Below are 25690 nucleotides of genomic sequence, written 5' to 3' on the forward strand. Positions count from 1 at the left end.
TCTTTCTAATTCAAGGTAATATTCATATTCAAACTTTAATTCAATTTCTACAACTATAACAATCTTATTTCGAGTGAAAATCTTACTTGAACTGTTTTCGTGTCATGATTCTGCTTCAAGAACTTTCAAGCCATCCAAGGATCCTTTGAAGCTAGATCCATTTTTCTCATTTCCAGTAGTTTTATCCAGAAAACTTGAGGTAGTAATGATATACATAACATCATTCGATTCATACATATAAAGCTATCTTATTCGAAGGTTTAAACTTGTAATCACTAGAACATAGTTTAGTTAATTCTAAACTTGTTCGCAAATAAAAGTTAATCCCTCTAACTTGACTTTTAAAATCAACTAAACACGTGTTATATATCTATATGATATGCTAATTTAATGATTTAAAACCTAGAAACATGATGAACACCATAAAATCGGATATACGCCGTCGTAGTGAAATCAGGGGCTGTTTTGGTTTGGATAATTAAAAACTATGATAAACTTTGATTTAAAAGTTGTTCTTCTGGGAAAATGATTTTTCATATGAACATGAAACTATATCCAAAAATCTTGGTTAAACTCAAAGTGAAAGTATGTTTTTCAAAATGGTCATCAAGATGTCGTTCTTTCGACGGAAATGACTACCTCTTTAGTAATTGACATGTAACTTAAATTTCCAACTATAAACCTATAGTTTTTCTGTTTGGATTCTTAAATTAGAGTTCAATATAAAACCATAGCAATTTGATTCACTCAAAACGGATTTAAAATGAAGAAGTTATGGGTAAAACAAGATTGGATATTTTTGATCTTTTTAGCTACGGGAAATGTTTAACAAATCTATACAAATCATATCCTAGCTAACTTATATTGTATTATACATGTATTCTAATATATTATGTAATCTTGGGATACCATAGACACGTATGCAAATGTTTTGACATATCATATCGACACATGTATATATATTATTTGGAACAACCATAGACACTCTATATGCAGTAATGTTGGAGTTAGCTATACAGGGTTGAGGTTGATTCCAAAAATATATATACTTTGAGTTGTGATCTAGCTTGAGACGTGTATACACTGGGTCGTGGATTGATTCAAGATAATACATATCAATTTATTTCTGTACATTTAACTATGGACAACTAGTTGTAGGTTACTAACGAGGACAGCTGACTTAATAAACTTAAAACATCAAAATGTATTAAAAGTGTTGTAAATATATTTTAAACATACTTTGATATATATGTATATATTTGTTATAGGTTCGTGAATCGACCAGTAGCCAAGTCTTACTTCCCGACGAAGTAAAAATATGTGAAAGTGAGTTATAGTCACACTTTTAAAATCTAATATTTTTGGGATGAGAATACATGCAGGTTTTATAAATGATTTACAAAATAGATACAAGTACGTGAAACTACATTCTATGGTTGAATTATCGAAATCGAATATGCCCCTTTTTATTAAGTCTGGTAATCTAAGAATTAGGGAACAGACACCCTAATTGACGCGAATCCTAAGGATAGATCTATTGGGCCTAACAAACCCCATCCAAAGTACCGGATGCTTTAGTACTTCGAAATTTATATCATATCCGAAGGGTGTCCCGGAATGATGGGGATATTCTTATATATGCATCTTGTTAATGTCGGTTACGAGGTGTTCACCATATGAATGATTTTTATCTCTATGTATGGGATGTGTATTGAAATATGAAATCTTGTGGTCTATTGTTACGATTTGATATATATAGGTTAAACCTATAACTCACCAACATTTTTGTTGACGTTTAAAGCATGTTTATTCTCAGGTGAATACTAAGAGCCTCCGATGTTGCATACCAAAATAAGGACAAGATTTGGAGTCCATGTTTGTATGATATTGTGTAAAAACTGCATTCAAAAAACATATGTCGATGTAATATATTTCTATTGTAAACCATTATGTAATGGTCGTGTGTAAACAGTATATTTTAGATTATCATTATTTGAAAATATACGTAATGTTTTTAAAACCTTTATTGATAAAATAAAGGTTATGGTTGTTTTAAAAATGAATGCAGTCTTTGAAAAACGTCTCATATAGAGGTCAAAACCTCGCAACGAAATCAATTAATATGGAACGTTTATAATCAATATGAACGGGACATTTCAGTTGGTATCCGAGCGTTGGTCTCAGAGAACCAGAAAATTTGCATTAGTGTGTCTTATCGAGTTTGTTAGGATGCATTAGTGAGTCTGGACTTCGACCCTGTTTTCTTTAAAAATGATTGCTTAACATTTTTGTTGGAAACTATATATTATTAACATGTAAATATTATGTGATATATTAATCTCTTAACATATTTGATATTATGTGATAGATGTCTACCTCTAGCACAAATTCCATTGACTCACCTAATAATAACGAAGAGTCGAATATATATTAGCAAGATTCACAAGTTTCCGAAGAACCGGAAGAAGTGGAAACGGAACCAGAAGAAGAGGAACCGGAAGAAGAGGAACTAGAAGAAGAGGAATCGGAAGAAGAAGAGGTTCCGGAGGGGGGAATAGTAGGAACCACAGAAAACCGGTCAAATAAAAGAAAATCCTCAACCAATGGACCAAAGTTAATAATGGTCAATGGTGTTTCCGTTAAGGAAGCAAAATATTGGGAAAATTACCAATTTTCCGATGAATCAGATCCTGATAAGGATTCCGATGATGTTATAGAAATTACCCCGACCTAATTTAATGAGGCAAAAGAAAATAATAAGGGAAAAGGCATCAAAATAGAGAAATCTGATTCCGACCCCGATGAACTTTATATGTACCGTCAACACCCGTATTTTCAATATCGTGACAATAACCCGAGAACCTCTAAACCACCAGGTTTTTCTAAACCAATGTGGAAAATGACGACTCGTATTAGAGGAACATCATATATCCCTAGAAGATTAGGAAAAAGAACCAAGTCCGAAGAAGAAGAAACCAGTGATTCAGATTAGAGGGGTGTGAGCACGTTATGTAATAAATGTATTGTAGTGTGCTTATACTTTTATGTTCTATGTAAAAATTGCTTGTATTGTTTGTTATTACAAATCTAATCCTTGTCTATTTTACAGTATAAAAACAAAATGGACATTAAGGGTAGAAAACCGAATATTTTAGAAGACCTACCAGAGGATATGATTGAGGAAATCTTGTCTAGAGTCGATCATAATTCATCAGCACATTTAGTTATGGCGAAATTAACTTGTCAAACATTTGAAAGACTTTCCAGAAATTCCTTAGTTTATAAAAGGATTTCCTTTGATAGGTGCGGTATATCACATTGGGGAGACTTTAAGTTACGCCGTGTTTTCTTTAAAGCGTTAAATGCGGGGAACCCAAATGCAATTTTACGCTACGGGTTAAGAACCTATTTTGACTCAACATATCCCAACATAGGATTTCGTGAATTAGAAAGAGCTTCTAACATGCAACATAAAGAAGCATGTTATTCTTACGGGTTAGTGATGTTCGCTTCTTACCAAAGTGAGAAAAAGAACATCGGATTGCAGCTTTTAAATAAAACTTTCTCACAAGTGACGGATTCAGTAGTTGGGGTGAGAAACAAGGTTTTTAGATTATTACGGGGCTGTTGGACATTACGAAACCCTCGTCCTTTTGATGACATTACAACATGCTGCCTAGCCAATGGTCATAACGGTTATTTTCCACAAGACCAAGGATGGGAAGTCGTCTTAGTAAAACCAGAATGCATGACTTATTTCTGGACTAAGAATTACGTGTATTTATTTCCTTTGCTGAACAACTTGCGTATTAACTAGATTTATCTTCAAAACTGTCCTGTATCATAGTGTACTATATTTCATGTTATATGTAATATAGCGAAGTTGTAAGTTTGAAGAATATTTGTATGTGATATATTATTATAATCATTTTTTCATATGGAATTGTAGTAGTTGAATTGTATATTAGCTACTAAGTATGAACTTAACGGGTAGGTAGTACCCGAATTTCAACTTATAAAACGCTAATATGAAGAAAAAGCTTTTATAAATGAGTTCATATTATGCTATGAAATACTATTAACTACTCTTAATATTCTGTATGATTAACTCGATTCAGTTGGCTATTTTGAAGGAAATGGCACCGACTACTCGACACACCATGAATATGAGCGAAGAGGAATTTCGTGCCTTTCTTGCTTCAAACATAGTCGCAGTACAGGCCGCGCTACATACCAACAATAACTCTGAATCTAGCAATACAGCTAACGGCTCAAGAAATCGTGTAGGATGCTCCTACAAGGAATTCATTGCCTGCAAACCTTCAGAATTTGATGGGACCGAAGGACCAATCAGATTGAAACGGTGGACCGAGAAAGTTGAATCGGTGTTTGCCATAAGTAAATGCAGCTGAAGGAGACAAAGTGAAGTACGCTATGCATACCTTCACAGGTATTGCGTTAACAGGGTGGAATACCTATCTAGAGCAAGTGGGACAAGATGCTGCTTACGCGCTACCGTGGTCAACATTCAAGCACTTGATGAACGAGAAGTACCGTCCCAGAACCGAGGTCAATAAGCTCAAGTCAGAACTTAGAGGGTTACTAACACAGGGATTCGATATTACTTCGTACGAAAGACGATTCACAGAATTGTGCCTATTGTGTCCGAGAGCATTTGAAGATGAGGAAAAGAAGATTGAAGCGTTCGTGAAAGGGTTACCGGAGAGAATCCAAGAAGATATAAGTTCACACGAGCCTGCCTCCATACAAAAGGCATGTAGAATGGCTCACAACCTAGTGGACCAGATTGAGGGAAAAATTAAAGAACAGGCGGCCGAAGAGGCCAACGTGAAGCTAGTCAAAAGAAAGTGGGAGGAAAACGGTGATAAGAGTCACTAATACAACAACAACTATCCCAACAATCGCAACATCAATCGCAACTACAACAAACGACACGACAACAACAACAACAACAACTACAATAATCATCCCAACAACAATAACAACCGCAACAACAACAACAATCAGAAGCAGCTATGCCAAAGGTGTGAAAATTATCACTCGGGGTTCTGCACCAAATTTTGCAACAAGTGTAAAAGAAATGGTCATAGCGCGGCGAAGTGTGAGGTCTACGGACCAGGGGTTAACAGAACGAAAGGAACAAATGGTGTCGGAACGAGTAATGGCGGAGCAAGTAGTGTCGGAGCAAGTTATGCCAATTTAGTTTGTTATAAATGTGGAAAACCGGGCCACATTATTAGAAATTGCCCGAACCAGGAGAACACAAATGGACAAGGCCGCGGAAGAGTTTTCAATATTAATGCGGCAGAGGCACAGGAAGACCCAGAACTTGTTACGGGTACGTTTCTTATTGACAATAAATCTGCTTACGTTTTATTTGATTCGGGTGCGGATAGAAGCTATATGAGTAGAGATTTTTGTGCTAAATTAAGTTGTCCATTGACGCCGTTGGATAGTAAATTTTTACTCGAATTAGCAAACGGTAAATTAATTTCAGCAGATTATATATGCCGAAATCGAGAAATTAAACTGGGTAGCGAAATATTTAAGATTGATTTGATACCAGTAGAGTTAGGGAGTTTTGATGTAATAGTTGGCATGGACTGGCTGAAGGAGATGAAAGCAGAGATCGTATGTTACAAAAATGCAATTCGCATTGTACGAGAAGAAGGAGAACCCTTAATGGTGTACGGAGAAAAGGGCAACACGAAGCTACATCGTATTAGTAATTTGAAGGCACAAAAACTAATAAGAAAAGGTTGCTATGCTATTCTAGCATACGTCGAGAAAGTACAAACTGAAGAAAAGAGCATCAATGATGTTCCCGTCACAAAAGAATTTCCCGATGTATTTCCGAAAGAATTACCGGGACTACCTCCACATCGATCTGTTGAATTTCAAATTGATCTTGTACCAGGAGCTGCACCAATAGCTCGTGCTCCTTACAGACTCGCACCCAGTGAGATGAAAGAACTGCAAAGCCAACTGCAAGAACTATTAGAACGTGGTTTCATTCGACCAAGCACATCACCATGGGGAGCTCCTATTTTGTTTGTCAAGAAGAAGGATGGTATATTTAGGTTGTGTATTGACTACAGAGAGTTGAATAAACTTACCATCAAAAACCATTATCCACTGTCGAGAATTGACAGCTTATTTGATCAACTACAAGGCTCGTCAATTTATTCGAAAATCGATTTACGTTCTGGATATCATCAAATGCGAGTAAGGGAGGATGATATTCCAAAAACTGCTTTTAGGACGCTTTATGGTCATTACGAGTTTATGGTTATGCCGTTTCGATTGACTAACGCACCAGCTGTGTTCATGGACCTTATGAACCGAGTGTGTAGGCCATATCTTGACAAGTTTGTCATTGTTTTCATCAATGACATACTTATTTACTCAAAGAATGATCAAAAGCACGAAGCATCTTTGAGAAAAGTGCTAGAAGTATTGAGGAAAGAAAAACTGTATGCTAAGTTTTCAAAGTGTGCATTTTGGTTAGAAGAAGTTCAATTCCTCGGTCACATAGTGAACAAAGAAGGTATCCAGGTAGACCCGGCAAAGATCGAAACCGTTGAAAAGTGGGAAACCCCAAAAACTCCGAAGCATATACGTCAATTTTTAGGATTGGCTGGTTACTACAGAAGATTCATCCAAGATTTCTCCAAAATAGCAAAACCCTTGACTGCATTAACGCATAAAGGGAAGAAATTTGAATGGAAGGATGAACAAGAGAAGGCGTTTCAGTTATTGAAGAAAAAGCTAACTACGGCACCTATATTGTCATTGCCTGAAGGGAATGATGATTTTGTGATTTATTGTGACGCATCAAAGCAAGGTCTCGGTTGTGTATTAATGCAACAAACGAAGGTGATTGCTTATGCGTCTAGACAATTGAAGATTCACGAGCAAAATTATACAACTCACGATTTGGAATTGGGTGCTGTTGTTTTTGCATTAATGTCATAACCCTAGCTTTTTGACTTAGGATATCTAGTTTGACTTCTTTAAAAATTTCAATTTCTGACTTGACGAGCAAACTTAATGATTTATGTCTTGGTTTGTTTTAGAGTTGTGTAACTCTAAGGTCGTATTTAGGTATTACTTGTCTAAGCGTTGTATTTTGCATTTTTGCATATTGTCCTGAACCCTCGGCTTATTACCATGAACCTTAGATTTTTCTATACTTTATATATTATGACTTAATAAAACCAACCTTATTAATTAAATACTTAGATTTAAGACTCTTGATTTATTTCACTTGAATGTTAGAAAATAAGTTAAGACTTTTCGACATTTAATCATTCTCGCACCTAGTCTTGATCACTTGTACTTAGTCATTACTTTCATTTAAACAAATCCATTCTATCTTGATTTAGAGCCAATATAAGTTTACTATCTAAATCATGAACTTATCATTCAACACCTTAGATTACACATTTGTTAAACTACACTAGTACATGTACATTTAATTAACAAAGTATCTTCCATAATCATCATCAAAACCGCCACCCTCATCATCATCAATATCATCATCATCACATGATCTAAATACATGATACCATCCTTAAAAAGCTATGCACACTTCCTAATTATCTTGTTAACTAAATACTAAACATTCTTGCATGGAATATCATGGAATACATAAACAAATCAAGGAACTAGCTTTGTCATTCTCTCCTTTTTCTTCCTCTTGAGCCACGACATCATCAACATCATCATAAGCTTTCCTTTGTCTCTTAAAACCTCATCATACTTACACATTCTTCTACCTTAAACATGCATGACACATGTCTAAACCTCACTTAAATTAAGCTTACTAATCAACCTTCTTTTCTCCTCCATATCACACGCCATCACCACCTTCATTACAAGTGTTACATTTTATCTTAAACATGTACAACATACTTAATCTTGTGTCTTGAAGATCTTAGACACAATTGCATGAACTAGTATGGAGTTGTCTTGTCATACTTCTCTTTTGATCTCCTTGTGCCACAAATTCAACATCACCACCATCATCATACATATCATTCCAACCAAAAAACACAAGCATGCCATTAAAATAATCCTCCATGCAAGCATGCTTTGCATAAGATTTAGTGCAAGATTATGAGTCATGATCTTCCTATCACCACCACCTTACATGTCCACCATCATCATGCACATATATACCATCTCAAACTCCACTCTTGCCATTATATCACTCTCTTCACACACTTACACTTCCATTTGCAGATTCAAAGCATCATCTTCTTCACCTACTTGAACTTAAAAGAACCTTTCTCTTCAAGGTATAACCATTTACTTCATTCCTATCCTTTTTACTAGTCATCTTCAAGAGTTATTAAGGTGTAAATGCTTGATCTAAAGTGTGTAAACACTTAATGATGATCACATGGCTAACCTTAATCTTGATTATGGATGAGTAACCTTAAGTTTCCTACATGTCCTATTGATGATGTAGCGTGAGGGTACGAAATAGTATTATTTTTAATACAAAATACTACAAAATATGACACAAGTTTTATTAATTTACGGATGTGATATACCTAAACCTTGCTACAACATTATAGGCAGTGTACCTAATCGTATAGTAGTGTAGTTTTTAGTAAGTCCGGTTCGTTCCACAGGGAGCTAGTGATTACGTACTATATTTATATAATATATATATATATATATATATATATATATATATATATATATATATATATATATATATATATATATATATATATATATATATATATATAAGTAGTAATATTATTATAAAAGGGGGGTTTTTTACCGTTTAATGACCGGTTTGTCGATTTTATATTTTTAAGCGTAAAGGTAAATGACAATAATTAAAGTGCGTAAAATAAATAAATGACGATAAATAAAATAACAATAAATAAAATTGCGATAGAATATGAAATAAAAGGATTATGCTTATTTAAACTTCCGTAATCATGATGTTTAACGTTTTGATTTTAATTAATTGTTACTCGGGTTAATTGTCCTTTGTCATGGTTTATTTGATACCTATCTGGTTTTTGTCCATAATAGTCCATCGGTCATAAATATAAAGTGCGAGTGTCCTCGTCAAATTACCCTTATACCCGAAGTCAAATATTCCAACTAATTAAGGATTTAAACTGTGACGCAGTTATCACTTCTGTCAACAATTACACCAGTTATCACTGTATGTAATCCAGCCCTGTTTTGATTAGATATGAATATTAATTTACCCACTTGATCAGTTTGAATAATCAATTCCCCAACCCGAATAATTAATTAAATGATTATAATAGATTCCATATGAACGTCACTAAATAGGACAACCATAATCATTATTAATTATTAGGTTAATTAATTTGAATATAGGTTCGACAGACTCCAATGAGTTGTCACTCAATTAGACAATACCCCCCATCTATTAATAGTCAATAGTCCAATTTTCACAAGTGTCGGTCTTTTGCCCAAACCTTAATTATGGTACAAAGTTCAATAACCCCGTCTTAATATTTTAGCCCAACATCACGATTACTTCGGCTTAAATAAGCATAATAATAACTTAGTTACGAGACATTAAATTAAAAAGGAAGAACATAGCTTACAGTGATGATTAATCGCGTAGCGTTACACGGACAGAGTTTCGACTTTAAAACCCGTAAAACATTTCTTACAATAACCCAACTAAACCATAACTTTATTATTAAAATTAACTTATATTAAAATTATAATATAAATATATATTACATATTACAGAAGAGAGAAAGAAATATGAAGAAAGGTGTATTTTTTCATTACTCCGTGAATTCCATTTTATAGGCAATTGGTGATTTGAAATTTTCACTTATGACCCCTTAACTATGCTCAATTAACAACTTTTTATTATTTATTATTATTCTTATTATGAATTATTTAAATATTATATTATATTCTTGAGCATAGTTAACTTGTAATTTTAGCTCCGTTGCGTCGAGCGTTGAAAGTTGGTTCATGTCTCGGTTCCGGATTTTCTAACGCCTTTTCGTATAATTTAATATCTTGTACTTTGCATTTTGCGGCTTGTACTTTTGTAATTTTGAGACGTTTCTCATCAATATATTGAACCAATTGGATTGTATCTTGTACATTTGAGCTTTTTGGACGTTTGTGTCTTCAAATCTTCGTTTTCGCCTTTTGTCTTCGCACTTATTTATTTAAACAATTACAATGAAAATATAATACAATTACATATGAAAACCTATTATTTAGAAGGGATATTGCTATGAAATATATGTTCCTTTTTAGCCTTATCAAATATCCCCACACTTGAGCGTTGCTTGTCCTCAAGCAATACAGAACTTGAAATAAAAACATACATGAATCACTTTTTTATTCATCACACTTTGTACATTAGTGATTTTGATATGGTAGTATAAACAATGATAGTAACGATAGAACCATGGTTAAAGGTGGGTGTGTCATCCACAGTTGCCTCGGGTTTAGGTCAACGACACTTGCAATCAAATAGCCGATTTACTTTCGGTTTCTAAAGCAAAGTGCACATTTGAAAGGCGGTTTACAGTTTCACATGACTATGAAAATTTAGATCCGTTAGGAAATTGGATCTTTATGAAAACATTTGATCTTTTGAAAATTCAATCTAGCTTTTACCCTAGACAAGTTTTCCGGAATAACCCTTCACCGGTGTTTGCAAAATATTTTTGTGGGTTGTGTGGGTTTCAGATTTGAAAATTTTAGCTCAACACTTGTGGTTTTGTGTTACCCACTTGCTATCCTTGTATTAGGAAAGCAACACGTCCAGTTTACTTGTCCCGTATATTACCTTTCGGTAAACTACCGTCCGGTTGTAAAGGAAAGCGATGAACAAGAAACTGTTAAGGCAATGTCTAATGACATGCATATGATTATGGTCTTAAAACGTGTCGGATGCTTTTACTATCCTTTGTAGGAGTAATAGTAAAGATCATCCTATGATTTTTAGGTCTGGCACAAGGTCCTGTCTCCGACCATGCTATGCAACCACCGTTTCTTACGGTTGACACCCGATTTGGTTCAGGTGACCTAATGAATTCTGATGAATACTCAGGATTTTACGTTCAATGGTAATGAACGCATTGAAAATAGGTTTTCAGAAAATAAATCGGTTTTATTTTTGATCAAAATATTTTCTCGTTCAAGCTCGAGTTTAGATATCATTGAATTCCATGAGTTTGTAATTCTCAATCTTTAAGGTCAATCTCTAGGATTGAGTAATATCAGTCTTAAAAGCTGATTTTTGATCTTTAAGGAGATTATCCTTTCTGGGAATTTGATTCATTAGTCTTATCAAGCTAATTTGCACGGTGCCCCCCCATTGTACGAGATAAATCCTTCTCATGGTTAGGATAAATCTGACCACTTGGCGACCCTGTTTGTTGCTGAGGTCCGTGGATTTCCTGCTGATTTTAGAGATGACTTTTCTAGATTTTTCGTCAACCTACAGCTGGTCTGGACGACAACTTCATGACCTAAATCAAGAAGCGCGTGTCTTTTTCGGAAGACTTTACTTCCTTCAAATGATGGAATTGATTCATCGTGTAGATCCATCTTTCTTTCAAAAGTATTATAGTAAATCGGGTAAAACTGATTAGTATTATCCAAAACAAAAGTACCTGCAATAATCTTGTACAAAAATATGTGATAGATAGTTTTTAATTGAATAACTTGGTACATTCTCCCCACACTTAGTTTCTTTCTTTGCCTTTTTATTCTCCTTTATTCCATTTTAAATGAATTCAAGCGTTTTAGGTTGTTTCTCAATTTATGTCCTTTCCGAGGTAACGATAATTTCGGTATTATCACCTAGTTTTCACCGTTCATAAATATGTATAAACATGATTTTGACTTCATTTAATTGAAAATTTTTCAAATTTTCACAAAATTTGGCAAATAAACCAAGTATAAACCTGAGAGAATTTATAACCCTTCCCCACACTTAAGATCATGCAATGCCCTCATTTGCATGAAATCAGACTATAATTTAAATTCATGAGGGTGATTAGCGTAGAAAAGTGATTAAAAATACCGAGTTTGCAAACATATTGTTATTTCACATTTAATTTTTTGCGTCTTGTCAAAATCAGTAGCTTTTGCTGAACTTCATGACAGTCTTTGAAAGTGCGCTGTTTTACCCTGTTGTGTACATAACATAAAATACAAACATATATATACATATTTTTGAAGTTTGGTACATAACCCCACGTTCAAAAATTTATAATATATAATATTTTTGGCATCCTTTAGATCAATAAAATTAAAAATAATGATAACAAAATTTGTCGCCCCGCCCTCGGGTAAAGCAATTTCGGTTCAATGACCTAGTGTTCAACTTACGACGAATTTTAAAAATCATATTTTTAACTTAAAGAAATAAAGTAAATTTTGTTTTTTAAAATCACAATAAAACATAAATTAAAATGCATATTAATTTCAAATAAAACCTAAAAAAATAAAAATTCAGAATGGAGGGAGAAAACTAGTTCTTTAGTGTCTGCTAGCGGAAAAGACCACTCGGATTCCATTCTCGGAACTACACGAGAACAGAACAACTAACTCTAGATAGCATTTTCTTTTTAGAACACTTGAATCTCCCCACACTTAGGTAGCTGTGCTGTCAAAATTGTGATTAACTTCATCGTCAATTTCTCTTGGTCCATAATCAACTTGCATATCTGTGACTTTCTCTTTAAGCCATTGGTCGGATTCCTGTGTAATATCCACAATTTCAACTAGCTTCACCTTTTCTTTAGGCGATAGATTGGATACTAACCGGTTACATAACTTAAAGTTCCCCTTGGTTATAGCATCGCGAATCCGTTTAATAAGTTTCTTCATTGAACTATTAATAACGGGATCATTTAATTTCGTATCAACAACGGGGTTCTTTGTTATCATGTCATCATTAGGTGTTACTTCATTTTCCCCACACTTAGGCATTTCATTATTGCTAAGTATTACCGTTGGAGTTGGTAAAACAACATGGTTATTACCAATCGTTTTTATTGGTTCAACGGTTTTGGTTGGTGGAGGTTTAGACTTTCGAATCATAAAGGTGATCGATTTGTCACCACTACTAAGTGTCATTCTACCATTTCCTACATCAAATAACGCCTTGGTGGACGCTAAGAATGGTCGACCTAAAATTAGAGGAATGTTTGGGTCTTCTTCTATGTTAATGACAATGAATTCGACTAGAAAGGTTAAATTGCCTACTTGAACGGGTAGGTTGTCAACAATTCCAACTGGGTGTTTAATGGTTTGATTAAAGAGTCGAACACTCATATCCGTTGGACTTAACTTACCTACTCCTAATCTCTTATATAATGAAAGAGGCATAACACTTACACTTGCACCTAAATCTGCTAGTGCATCATACATGACACAATCACTAAGTAGACAAGGAACAATAAATTCACCCGGATCACCTATCCTAGGAGGAGGTTTTGGTGGAACTGTCTTCACCGGGTTTACTTCTATGATTTTTGTTTCTTGCACTTTCTTATTCTTCTTCTTCTTCTTCTTTCCAGAGGTATCACAAACTTTATTACCTATTACTTGCTCATACTCAACTCCTTTTCTTGGAAACGGGAGGGGTGGTTTGTATGGTGTCACCACTGGCTTTACATACTCGGGTGGTGGTGGTGATGTAACTTCTTCATTGTTACTCATATCTAAAACCTTCCCATCTTCTGGTGCTGGTTTTTCAGAATTTGTTGACACCATATTAACATTCTCATTCCGAGGATTTACTTCAGTATTACTCGGTAGCTTTCCTTGTTCCCTCTCACTCATCATGCTAGCAAGAGTACCTACGTGTTTTTCTAGATTCAAAATGGAAGCTTGTTGAGTTCTTAATGACTGATCAAACCTCTCGTTCGTTTGGGTTTGAGATGTAATGAATTGTGTTTGAGATTCAACTAGCTTTGCCATCATTTCTTCTAGATTTGGCTTTTTCTCTTCGGTTTATTGTGGTGGTTTATACAAGCTAGGTCTTTGTTGATTGAAAGTGTTGTTTTGAGTTGGTTGGTTATTCGTACCTTGTTGGTTGTACGAGTTATTGTCGGGTCCTTTTAGATTGTAAAGAATGTTTTGATTTCGATTGAAGTTTGGCCTTGGCGGTTGATAATTATTCTGATAACTATTTTCCAGCCTTTGGTTCATGCAGACAACATTCTCACGTTGTTCCATCGTTTGTTCAATGTGATAGTCTTTCATTAAGTGTGGTCCACCGCATTGCTCACAACTGATTCGTATTGCGTGAATATCTTTATTCATCTTTTCCATTCGTCTCTCGAAAGCATCTATTTTTGCGGAAACAGAATCAAAGTTATGGCTAGAATCGGCTCTAGCCGATTTAGATGAACGATATATATCTTTCTCTTGGTGCCACTCATGAGAGTGGGAGGCTGTGTTATCAATAATTTTGTAAGCTTCAGTTGCGGTTTTCTTCATAATGGAACCACCAGCTGTTATGTCGATGTCTTTTCGTGTAGCAACGTTGACACCTTGGTAGAATATTTGTACTATTTGATAAGTGTTTAAACCGTGTTGAGGACATCCTCTCAACAACTTTCCAAATCTTGTCCACGCCTCATATAGAGTTTCATTTGACTTTTGTGTGAACGTAACAATTTCTCCTTGAAGTCTCACGGCTTTAGATGCCGGAAAGAATCGTTTAAGAAATTTTTTAACTAAAACATCCCATGTGTCAATCGCCCCTTCAGGTAACGATTCTAACCAATCTTTGGCTTCTCCCTTTAAAGTCCAGGGAAACAACATGAGATAGATCTGCTCATCTTCCACTTCTCGGATTTTGAATAGTGTACAAATTCTTTTAAACGTACGAAGGTGTTCGTTAGGATCTTCATTCGGTGCACCACTGAATTGGCATTGGTTAGTTACCATGTGTAGAATTTGTCCTTTGATTTCATAATCTGGCGCATTAACTTCTGGCTTAATAATGGCGTGACCTTGGCCCGTGCGTGTGGCTCTCATTCGGTCTTCCATACTTAGAGGTTCCAGATTTTCCATAATTGAATTTGTTGAATACGAATCACTAGAAGATTCTGATTTAATGGTTTGTGGTTCAGGAGGAATAATTAGTGGTTCAGGATCTTGGAATTGTCCTTGAATATGCTCCGGGTTCTTAATTGTGAAGTCGGGTTCAAAAGATGGATTATCGGAAATTTGAGTTGGAGTTCTTGTTCGACTAGATGACGATTCTAAAGAAAAATCAACGGCGACAATATTTGTTAAACGATGTCTTGATCGAGTTACAGGTGGTGAACGTATGAAAGGTGGTGAACGTTTTACTCGGTGCATTCACTGAATATCCTATTAGTTTTTAAAAAGGAAAGAAAAATTATATAAGTTATCCAATCAATAGACTTTTCTGATTTTGCCCACGTTTCGAATAGCCAAAAGATGCAGCAGAGGGGCAGGATTCGTTTGGTCTCAATATAATTGAGTACTGTTTGGCTCCAATAACCCGGTCCACGTACAAATTCAACTATTACTACGAACCAGAAAATTTTGATGTCTATCAATTTAACCACTTAAAATAAATTTTCGTAATTTTAAGAAATTTAGATAAGAAGTAGAATAAAAATCTTATCCTAAAACTAGAATAGCGAGAAATAAGAAAGAAAAAAAAAAAAAAAAAACGCGTCGAAAAAGGTCGAAAAATAGGCGTCGAAAAATAAAAATAAGAAAGTAGCGCGAAAAACGGCGTCGCAAAATTCTAAAGCACATAAATCTTAGTCTAAGGAATAAGCACTTAAGGGATTTTACGGCAAACCTAAAAATTCAAGAAATAAAAATAACTATGGCAAAACTAAACTTAATACTAAAAATTGTAACTAGAGTCAAAATCTAAAGGTAATAAAAAAAAATTTTTTTTTTTAAATTTTTTTTTTTTAAAAAAAAACGATTTTTTTCTTAAAAAAACGATTTTTTTTACACAATTTTTTTTTTAATTTTTTTTTTTTTAAAAACGAATTTTTTTTCTAAAAAAAAACGTTTTTTTTTACAATTTTTTTTTTAAAAAAAACGATTTTTTTTACAAATTAATAATTTTTTTATAATTATAATTTTTTTTTCAAAACTTTTTTTTTAATTCATTTATTATTCATGAATAGTAAATGAAAATAAATTAATTAATTTACTATTCACATGAAAGCGACATTATAGAAATTATTAATTATAAGTTACATAATATACCCCTGAAGTATTTAATAAATACGACTTTTTAAAATTTACGTATCAAATTTTGATTCTAAAATATTATTATATTATTATATTCTATTTCAATATTATTATATTATTATATTCTATTTTAATATTATTATATTATTATATTTTATTTCAATATTATTATAATTAAAAATATAGCGTTTTAGCGCTCCCCGGCAGCGGCGCCAAAAACTTGATGATGTAGCGTGAGGGTACGAAATTGTATTATTTTTAATACAAAATACTACAAAATATGACACAAGTTTTATTAATTTACGGATGTGATATACCTAAACCTTGCTACAACATTATAGGCAGTGTACCTAATCGTATAGTAGTGTAGTTTTTAGTAAGTCCGGTTCGTTCCACAGGGAGCTAGTGATTACGTACTATATTTTTATAAAACTATATTTATATAAATATATATATATATATATATATATATATATATATATATATATATATATATATATATATAAGTAGTAATATTATTATAAAAGGGGGGTTTTTTACCGTTTAATGACCGGTTTGTCGATTTTATATTTTTAAGCGTAAAGGTAAATGACAATAATTAAAGTGCGTAAAATAAATAAATGACGATAAATAAAATAACAATAAATAAAATTGCGATAGAATATGAAATAAAAGGATTATGCTTATTTAAACTTCCGTAATCATGATGTTTAACGTTTTGATTTTAATTAATTGTTACTCGGGTTAATTGTCCTTTGTCATGGTTTATTTGATACCTATCTGGTTTTTGTCCATAATAGTCCATCGGTCATAAATATAAAGTGCGAGTGTCCTCGTCAAATTACCCTTATACCCGAAGTCAAATATTCCAACTAATTAAGGATTTAAACTGTGACGCAGTTATCACTTCTGTCAACAATTACACCAGTTATCACTGTATGTAATCCAGCCCTGTTTTGATTAGATATGAATATTAATTTACCCACTTGATCAGTTTGAATAATCAATTCCCCAACCCGAATAATTAATTAAATGATTATAATAGATTCCATATGAACGTCACTAAATAGGACAACCATAATCATTATTAATTATTAGGTTAATTAATTTGAAGATAGGTTCGACAGACTCCAATGAGTTGTCACTCAATTAGACAATACCCCCCATCTATTAATAGTCAATAGTCCAATTTTCACAAGTGTCGGTCTTTTGCCCAAACCTTAATTATGGTACAAAGTTCAATAACCCCGTCTTAATATTTTAGCCCAACATCACGATTACTTCGGCTCAAATAAGCATAATAATAACTTAGTTACGAGACATTAAATTAAAAAGGAAGAACATAGCTTACAGTGATGATTAATCGCGTAGCGTTACACGGACAGAGTTTCGACTTTAAAACCCGTAAAACATTTCTTACAATAGCCCAACTAAACCATAACTTTATTATTAAAATTAACTTATATTAAAATTATAATATAAATATATATTACATATTACAGAAGAGAGAAAGAAATATGAAGAAAGGTGTATTTTTTCATTACTCCGTGAATTCCATTTTATAGGCAATTGGTGATTTGAAATTTTCACTTATGACCCCTTAACTATGCTCAATTAACAACTTTTTATTATTTATTATTATTCTTATTATGAATTATTTAAATATTATATTATATTCTTGAGCATAGTTAACTTGTAATTTTAGCTCCGTTGCGTCGAGCGTTGAAAGTTGGTTCATGTCTCGGTTCCGGATTTTCTAACGCCTTTTCGTATAATTTAATATCTTGTACTTTGCATTTTGCGGCTTGTACTTTTGTAATTTTGAGACGTTTCTCATCAATATATTGAACCAATTGGATTGTATCTTGTACATTTGAGCTTTTTGGACGTTTGTGTCTTCAAATCTTCGTTTTCGCCTTTTGTCTTCGCACTTATTTATTTAAACAATTACAATGAAAATATAATACAATTACATATGAAAACCTATTATTTAGAAGGGATATTGCTATGAAATATATGTTCCTTTTTAGCCTTATCAAATATCCTCACACTTGAGCGTTGCTTGTCCTCAAGCAATACAGAACTTGAAATAAAAACATACATGAATCACTTTTTTATTCATCACACTTTGTACATTAGTGATTTTGATATGGTAGTATAAACAATGATAGTAACGATAGAACCATGGTTAAAGGTGGGTGTGTCATCCACAGTTGCCTCGGGTTTAGGTCAACGACACTTGCAATCAAATAGCCGATTTACTTTCGGTTTCTAAAGCAAAGTGCACATTTGAAAGGCGGTTTACAGTTTCACATGACTATGAAAATTTAGATCCGTTAGGAAATTGGATCTTTATGAAAACATTTGATCTTTTGAAAATTCAATCTAGCTTTTACCCTAGACAAGTTTTCCGGAATAACCCTTCACCGGTGTTTGCAAAATATTTTTGTGGGTTGTGTGGGTTTCAGATTTGAAAATTTTAGCTCAACACTTGTGGTTTTGTGTTACCCACTTGCTATCCTTGTATTAGGAAAGCAACACGTCCAGTTTACTTGTCCCGTATATTACCTTTCGGTAAACTACCGTCCGGTTGTAAAGGAAAGCGATGAACAAGAAACTGTTAAGGCAATGTCTAATGACATGCATATGATTATGGTCTTAAAACGTGTCGGATGCTTTTACTATCCTTTGTAGGAGCAATAGTAAAGATCATCCTATGATTTTTCGGTCTGGCACAAGGTCCTGTCTCCGACCATGCTATGCAACCACCGTTTCTTACGGTTGACACCCGATTTGGTTCAGGTGACCTAATGAATTCTGATGAATACTCAGGATTTTACGTTCAATGGTAATGAACGCATTGAAAATAGGTTTTCAGAAAATAAATCGGTTTTATTTTTGATCAAAATATTTTCTCGTTCAAGCTCGAGTTTAGATATCATTGAATTCCATGAGTTTGTAATTCTCAATCTTTAAGGTCAATCTCTAGGATTGAGTAATATCAGTCTTAAAAGCTGATTTTTGATCTTTAAGGAGATTATCCTTTCTGGGAATTTGATTCATTAGTCTTATCAAGCTAATTTGCACGGTGCCCCCCCATTGTACGAGATAAATCCTTCTCATGGTTAGGATAAATCTGACCACTTGGCGACCCTGTTTGTTGCTGAGGTCCGTGGATTTCCTGCTGATTTTAGAGATGACTTTTCTAGATTTTTCGTCAACCTACAGCTGGTCTGGACGACAACTTCATGACCTAAATCAAGAAGCGCGTGTCTTTTTCGGAAGACTTTACTTCCTTCAAATGATGGAATTGATTCATCGTGTAGATCCATCTTTCTTTCAAAAGTATTATAGTAAATCGGGTAAAACTGATTAGTATTATCCAAAACAAAAGTACCTGCAATAATCTTGTACAAAAATATGTGATAGATAGTTTTTAATTGAATAACTTGGTACATTCTCCCCACACTTAGTTTCTTTCTTTGCCTTTTTATTCTCCTTTATTCCATTTTAAATGAATTCAAGCGTTTTAGGTTGTTTCTCAATTTATGTCCTTTCCGAGGTAACGATAATTTCGGTATTATCACCTAGTTTTCACCGTTCATAAATATGTATAAACATGATTTTGACTTCATTTAATTGAAAATTTTTCAAATTTTCACAAAATTTGGCAAATAAACCAAGTATAAACCTGAGAGAATTTATAACCCTTCCCCACACTTAAGATCATGCAATGCCCTCATTTGCATGAAATCAGACTATAATTTAAATTCATGAGGGTGATTAGCGTAGAAAAGTGATTAAAAATACCGAGTTTGCAAACATATTGTTATTTCACATTTAATTTTTTGCGTCTTGTCAAAATCAGTAGCTTTTGCTGAACTTCATGACAGTCTTTGAAAGTGCGCTGTTTTACCCTGTTGTGTACATAACATAAAATACAAACATATATATACATATTTTTGAAGTTTGGTACATAACCCCACGTTCAAAAATTTATAATATATAATATTTTTGGCATCCTTTAGATCAATAAAATTAAAAATAATGATAACAAAATTTGTCGCCCCGCCCTCGGGTAAAGCAATTTCGGTTCAATGACCTAGTGTTCAACTTACGACGAATTTTAAAAATCATATTTTTAACTTAAAGAAATAAAGTAAATTTTGTTTTTTAAAATCACAATAAAACATAAATTAAAATGCATATTAATTTCAAATAAAACCTAAAAAAATAAAAATTCAGAATGGAGGGAGAAAACTAGTTCTTTAGTGTCTGCTAGCGGAAAAGACCACTCGGATTCCATTCTCGGAACTACACGAGAACAGAACAACTAACTCTAGATAGCATTTTCTTTTTAGAACACTTGAATCTCCCCACACTTAGGTAGCTGTGCTGTCAAAATTGTGATTAACTTCATCGTCAATTTCTCTTGGTCCATAATCAACTTGCATATCTGTGACTTTCTCTTTAAGCCATTGGTCGGATTCCTGTGTAATATCCACAATTTCAACTAGCTTCTCCTTTTCTTTAGGCGATAGATTGGATACTAACCGGTTACATAACTTAAAGTTCCCCTTGGTTATAGCATCGCGAATCCGTTTAATAAGTTTCTTCATTGAACTATTAATAACGGGATCATTTAATTTCGTATCAACAACGGGGTTCTTTGTTATCATGTCATCATTAGGTGTTACTTCATTTTCCCCACACTTAGGCATTTCATTATTGCTAAGTATTACCGTTGGAGTTGGTAAAACAACATGGTTATTACCAATCGTTTTTATTGGTTCAACGGTTTTGGTTGGTGGAGGTTTAGACTTTCGAATCATAAAGGTGATCGATTTGTCACCACTACTAAGTGTCATTCTACCATTTCCTACATCAAATAACGCCTTGGTGGACGCTAAGAATGGTCGACCTAAAATTAGAGGAATGTTTGGGTCTTCTTCTATGTTAATGACAATGAATTCGACTAGAAAGGTTAAATTGCCTACTTGAACGGGTAGGTTGTCAACAATTCCAACTGGGTGTTTAATGGTTTGATTAAAGAGTCGAACACTCATATCCGTTGGACTTAACTTACCTACTCCTAATCTCTTATATAATGAAAGAGGCATAACACTTACACTTGCACCTAAATCTGCTAGTGCATCATACATGACACAATCACTAAGTAGACAAGGAACAATAAATTCACCCGGATCACCTATCCTAGGGGGAGGTTTTGGTGGAACTGTCTTCACCGGGTTTACTTCTATGATTTTTGTTTCTTGCACTTTCTTATTCTTCTTCTTCTTCTTCTTTCCAGAGGTATCACAAACTTTATTACCTATTACTTGCTCATACTCAACTCCTTTTCTTGGAAACGGGAGGGGTGGTTTGTATGGTGTCACCACTGGCTTTACATACTCGGGTGGTGGTGGTGATGTAACTTCTTCATTGTTACTCATATCTAAAACCTTCCCATCTTCTGGTGCTGGTTTTTCAGAATTTGTTGACACCATATTAACATTCTCATTCCGAGGATTTACTTCAGTATTACTCGGTAGCTTTCCTTGTTCCCTCTCACTCATCATGCTAGCAAGAGTACCTACGTGTTTTTCTAGATTCAAAATGGAAGCTTGTTGAGTTCTTAATGACTGATCAAACCTCTCGTTCGTTTGGGTTTGAGATGTAATGAATTGTGTTTGAGATTCAACTAGCTTTGCCATCATTTCTTCTAGATTTGGCTTTTTCTCTTCGGTTTATTGTGGTGGTTTATACAAGCTAGGTCTTTGTTGATTGAAAGTGTTGTTTTGAGTTGGTTGGTTATTCGTACCTTGTTGGTTGTACGAGTTATTGTCGGGTCCTTTTAGATTGTAAAGAATGTTTTGATTTCGATTGAAGTTTGGCCTTGGCGGTTGATAATTATTCTGATAACTATTTTCCAGCCTTTGGTTCATGCAGACAACATTCTCACGTTGTTCCATCGTTTGTTCAATGTGACAGTCTTTCATTAAGTGTGGTCCACCGCATTGCTCACAACTGATTCGTATTGCGTGAATATCTTTATTCATCTTTTCCATTCGTCTCTCGAAAGCATCTATTTTTGCGGAAACAGAATCAAAGTTATGGCTAGAATCGGCTCTAGCCGATTTAGATGAACGATATATATCTTTCTCTTGGTGCCACTCATGAGAGTGGGAGGCTGTGTTATCAATAATTTTGTAAGCTTCAGTTGCGGTTTTCTTCATAATGGAACCACCAGCTGTTATGTCGATGTCTTTTCGTGTAGCAACGTTGACACCTTGGTAGAATATTTGTACTATTTGATAAGTGTTTAAACCGTGTTGAGGACATCCTCTCAACAACTTTCCAAATCTTGTCCACGCCTCATATAGAGTTTCATTTGACTTTTGTGTGAACGTAACAATTTCTCCTTGAAGTCTCACGGCTTTAGATGCCGGAAAGAATCGTTTAAGAAATTTTTTAACTAAAACATCCCATGTGTCAATCGCCCCTTCAGGTAACGATTCTAACCAATCTTTGGCTTCTCCCTTTAAAGTCCAGGGAAACAACATGAGATAGATCTGCTCATCTTCCACTTCTCGGATTTTGAATAGTGTACAAATTCTTTTAAACGTACGAAGGTGTTCGTTAGGATCTTCATTCGGTGCACCACTGAATTGGCATTGGTTAGTTACCATGTGTAGAATTTGTCCTTTGATTTCATAATCTGGCGCATTAACTTCTGGCTTAATAATGGCGTGACCTTGGCCCGTGCGTGTGGCTCTCATTCGGTCTTCCATACTTAGAGGTTCCAGATTTTCCATAATTGAATTTGTTGAATACGAATCACTAGAAGATTCTGATTTAATGGTTTGTGGTTCAGGAGGAATAATTAGTGGTTCAGGATCTTGGAATTGTCCTTGAATATGCTCCGGGTTCTTAATTGTGAAGTCGGGTTCAAAAGATGGATTATCGGAAATTTGAGTTGGAGTTCTTGTTCGACTAGATGACGATTCTAAAGAAAAATCAACGGCGACAATATTTGTTAAACGATGTCTTGATCGAGTTACAGGTGGTGAACGTATGAAAGGTGGTGAACGTTTTACTCGGTGCATTCACTGAATATCCTATTAGTTTTTAAAAAGGAAAGAAAAATTATATAAGTTATCCAATCAATAGACTTTTCTGATTTTGCCCACGTTTCGAATAGCCAAAAGATGCAGCAGAGGGGCAGGATTCGTTTGGTCTCAATATAATTGAGTACTGTTTGGCTCCAATAACCCGGTCCACGTACAAATCCAACTATTACTACGAACCAGAAAATTTTGATGTCTATCAATTTAACCACTTAAAATAAATTTTCGTAATTTTAAGAAATTTAGATAAGAAGTAGAATAAAAATCTTATCCTAAAACTAGAATAGCGAGAAATAAGAAAGAAAAAAAAAAAAAAAAAACGCGTCGAAAAAGGTCGAAAAATAGGCGTCGAAAAATAAAAATAAGAAAGTAGCGCGAAAAACGGCGTCGCAAAATTCTAAAGCACATAAATCTTAGTCTAAGGAATAAGCACTTAAGGGATTTTACGGCAAACCTAAAAATTCAAGAAATAAAAATAACTATGGCAAAACTAAACTTAATACTAAAAATTGTAACTAGAGTCAAAATCTAAAGGTAATAAAAAAAAAATTTTTTTTTTTAAATTTTTTTTTTTTAAAAAAAAAAACGATTTTTTTCTTAAAAAAACGATTTTTTTACACAATTTTTTTTTAATTTTTTTTTTTTTAAAAACGAATTTTTTTTCTAAAAAAAAACGTTTTTTTTTTACAATTTTTTTTTTTTAAAAAAAACGATTTTTTTTACAAATTAATAATTTTTTTATAATTATAATTTTTTTTTCAAAACTTTTTTTTTAATTCATTTATTATTCATGAATAGTAAATGAAAATAAATTAATTAATTTACTATTCACATGAAAGCGACATGATAGAAATTATTAATTATAAGTTACATAATATACCCCTGAAGTATTTAATAAATACGACTTTTTAAAATTTACGTATCAAATTTTGATTCTAAAATATTATTATATTATTATATTCTATTTCAATATTATTATATTATTATATTCTATTTTAATATTATTATATTATTATATTTTATTTCAATATTATTATAATTAAAAATATAGCGTTTTAGCGCTCCCCGGCAGCGGCGCCAAAAACTTGATGATGTAGCGTGAGGGTACGAAATTGTATTATTTTTAATACAAAATACTACAAAATATGACACAAGTTTTATTAATTTACGGATGTGATATACTTAAACCTTGCTACAACATTATAGGCAGTGTACCTAATCGTATAGTAGTGTAGTTTTTAGTAAGTCCGGTTCGTTCCACAGGGAGCTAGTGATTACGTACTATATTTTTATAAAACTATATTTATATAATATATATATATATATATATATATATATATATATATATATATATATATATATATATATATATATATATATATAAGTAGTAATATTATTATAAAAGGGGGGTTTTTTATCGTTTAATGACCGGTTTGTCGATTTTATATTTTTAAGCGTAAAGGTAAATGACAATAATTAAAGTGCGTAAAATAAATAAATGACGATAAATAAAATAACAATAAATAAAATTGCGATAGAATATGAAATAAAAGGATTATGCTTATTTAAACTTCCGTAATCATGATGTTTAACGTTTTGATTTTAATTAATTGTTACTCGGGTTAATTGTCCTTTGTCATGGTTTATTTGATACCTATCTGGTTTTTGTCCATAATAGTCCATCGATCATAAATATAAAGTGCGAGTGTCCTCGTCAAATTACCCTTATACCCGAAGTCAAATATTTCAACTAATTAAGGATTTAAACTGTGACGCAGTTATCACTTCTGTCAACAATTACACCAGTTATCACTGTATGTAATCCAGCCCTGTTTTGATTAGATATGAATATTAATTTACCCACTTGATCAGTTTGAATAATCAATTCCCCAACCCGAATAATTAATTAAATGATTATAATAGATTCCATATGAACGTCACTAAATAGGACAACCATAATCATTATTAATTATTAGGTTAATTAATTTGAAGATAGGTTCGACAGACTCCAATGAGTTGTCACTCAATTAGACAATACCCCCCATCTATTAATAGTCAATAGTCCAATTTTCACAAGTGTCAGTCTTTTGCCCAAACCTTAATTATGGTACAAAGTTTAATAACCCCGTCTTAATATTTTAGCCCAACATCACGATTACTTCGGCTCAAATAAGCATAATAATAACTTAGTTACGAGACATTAAATTAAAAAGGAAGAACATAGCTTACAGTGATGATTAATCGCGTAGCGTTACCCGGACAGAGTTTCGACTTTAAAACCCGTAAAACATTTCTTACAA

This window comes from Rutidosis leptorrhynchoides, chromosome 1 (genome assembly GCF_046630445.1).
Source record: "Rutidosis leptorrhynchoides isolate AG116_Rl617_1_P2 chromosome 1, CSIRO_AGI_Rlap_v1, whole genome shotgun sequence".
NCBI lineage: Eukaryota > Viridiplantae > Streptophyta > Magnoliopsida > Asterales > Asteraceae > Rutidosis > Rutidosis leptorrhynchoides.